The following is a 2,929-nucleotide window of genomic DNA, read 5'->3' on the forward strand; positions in this document are numbered from 1 at the left end:
TATATGTTGTATTGTGTTCACCACCCATAGTTAGATTTCTTTCTGTCATCACATATTTCACCCCTTTTACCCTATCTACCTCCCCCCTCCCCTTTAACTTCTTGATCATAGACTGCTTTGCTGAATTTTTTGTACCTGATGTGTACAAAATTCCCTGCTAGCTCTTGCCAAGAATTCAAAAGAATAGTCAAATTAATAACAACCACCCTCAAAGGAGTGCCGGGCACTATGCTAAGAGCTCTATATGCATTAGCGCATAGCTCCTGTTCTCAAGAAGCTTACCATCTAGTGGAGAAGGCAAGATATTGACAGAGTGAGCATGCCGAATGAGTAGTGTGGACAACTGTATGAGGGGAATCAGAGAAGGAATCTCCAGTTCTGCTCTTTCCCATCAGATCTGCAGAGTTGAAATGTCCTGGAGGGTTGGTTTGCATCTCTTGTAAGGCTACAAGAGATGCAAACCAACAATTAAACATGTGGTTCACAAGTGTTGATTTGTGATTCTGTATAGTATTATTATCATTGACATGTCCTTCTTAAGAGGACAGGAGCAAGTCCTTCCTACTCCAAACATCTAACAAATTGCCATCTCCATCTCTTCTTTATCCCAAGCAGTCCCACTTTTATATGTTTTATACACTGAAGTTCTCTATAGATGTCTTTTGAGAAAAGCACCTGCTACCCCTTAAAAAGTGGTCTTAATGGATGTGTGGAGGAGACAAGCCAGTTTCTTGGCACACAGCACCAACAGTTCTCCCTCCAGCAGCAAGCTGTCTTAGCAGAGAAGACCTATGACTCCTAGCCAAAACCAATGTTGATTTGCAACTGAAAACAGGACATTTTTTATGCCAGCAAGGCTACAACGCTGACCGCACGGTTTAGGATTCTTCAACTTGATTGGGTACTCTTGTCCCCTTTCAAACCACACTGTGCAAATCAGAAGAGATAAGGGCACTTGTACTGGAACATAACCCATGGTGCATCCTAGCCAAGCACATCCCTTCACAGGATGGTGAGAGTCTGAGGGACTGTATGCCTCTTTCTTCGAGCTTATTCCATGTGTCATGAAGTTTGTACCCATGCTCTGCTCAACCGTAACAAAGCAAAGTTTGGTGTCAAGCAGCACAGCAGGATCTCTGAGATCTGAGGTGAAAGCAAGGAGCTGGGCAGTTTCCAGCTAAAAAGTCCAGATGCCTTATTCAGTCTGATCTTACCTCTAGCCTCTCGTCATGGTTACCTCTCATACTTAATTAAACATGTGGTTCACAAGTGGGTTTCATTCAGTCTTATCTGCTCACAATTTCCCTAAACAGAACAAATGCTCCCCACTCTGTACTCAGAGGGTTCCCTTGCTTGGAATGCCCTCTTCTCTGACTACCACAACCCTCCTCATCCCAAAGGCATGGCTTGAGCCCCCTCATCTCTGAGAAGCCTCCACCTCTTCCTCTGAACACGTGGTACCAAGTGGCTACGATATTCACTGGCCTCATGACATCTCTTGTATTGTGCTTTAACTTTTAGGATTTTTGTTTTGTTTTCCCTAACTACACTATAAACATCTTGAGGGAAGGGGTCATGAGTTATTCTAAAATGTATACTGCCCAATGAACATAAAGAGGCTCGGTAAATATTGGATCAAAGAAGGAAGGAGGAAAGAGAAGGAAAAAAGAAAGGAAGGCAGTAAACCTACATTGTCTATGACTTTCTAAGTATTGTCTTCAGAGGATTTTTTTTTTCTTTCCTAAACTGGGCTTTATAATAGTTTGTCACTGGTAAGACATCTCAGTCTCCCAAAGAGACCAAAGGAGCTTTGGCTTCTGTCTCCCTTCCCACTGCTTTTCCAGATGATAACCAGACACCATTTAGGACTGAGGGATAGGGAAACCTATAACAGAGACTGTGACGGGAGACACATCAGAGTTGGAGACCAAGTGCGGAAAGGATCCAGTGGGGGAAATGAGGATGAGTTTCCTTCCTGCAGGTGAGTCTGTGAGAGAAGAGTACAGTCTATTGCACCCACAATGGAGTGCCAGGGTCTACTTCTGGAACTGGTAGTTCATTCCGGGTCCAAGAACTTGGTCCTCTCGCTCTCCCCTGTGGTATTTTCCATTCTGCCTTGGCTTCTCTGTCCCTAGCCATAGATAGGGCAACTCTTTCACCCTGTACCTTCACCTTGCCGACTGGGCCTGACCAAGCAGTGAGCTAATGCCTCCCCCGTTTCTCTGGCCTCGGCACATGACAGGGAGGGGATTTCCTTTGGGGCCTTAACTGGGAATTGTTCTCTTGCCCCCACATCAGCTAGCTGCTGGGGGAGAGTCTTTAGTAGTTTCATTTCCCTCATTTGGAATGTAGTTTTTAAGAACTAAAAATCGAAAAACGGAAAGAGGAGAGGCCGCCACCCACATCAATACCACTCAATCCCTCTTAATACCAGTCCTGGAAAAGCTGAGGGGTCAATGCAGGGTGGTTTGGCTGAAGGATCTTCCTGGAATATTTTACTCCTCTTCTCTAACCATCTGGGGGAAGGTGGTGGGTCTCAAATCCTGAGGGCAGCTCCTGTTGCTTCCTGTTGCCCAAGCGGTTCACGAAGCTCTCCCAGGATGAGCCCATGGCCTCCCTCAGCCACTAATTCCAGTGACTGACCTCTGTGGGGACACTGCCTCTTCCTTTTCTGGAAACACTGACAGTAATCATCATATAATCAATGATTTTGTGTTGTGCAAAGATAACAAGATACTGACAGAAGTATCCCATCAGTATCAGGGCATGACTGGCAGTGAGATATCCAGAGGAAGAAACCTATACAACTAACCACAGTCCAGTTCAGGGAAAAATGGAAAGGAATCATGAAAAAAACAGAAATAAGATGCTGGGAGAATCATGGGAGGAGGAGAGCACAAGTGGTGGGAGACTTCAAGGAAAGCTTTCT

Source organism: Pteropus vampyrus, unplaced genomic scaffold (genome assembly GCF_000151845.1).
Source record: "Pteropus vampyrus isolate Shadow unplaced genomic scaffold, Pvam_2.0 Scaffold826, whole genome shotgun sequence".
Classification (NCBI taxonomy): Eukaryota; Metazoa; Chordata; class Mammalia; order Chiroptera; family Pteropodidae; genus Pteropus; species Pteropus vampyrus.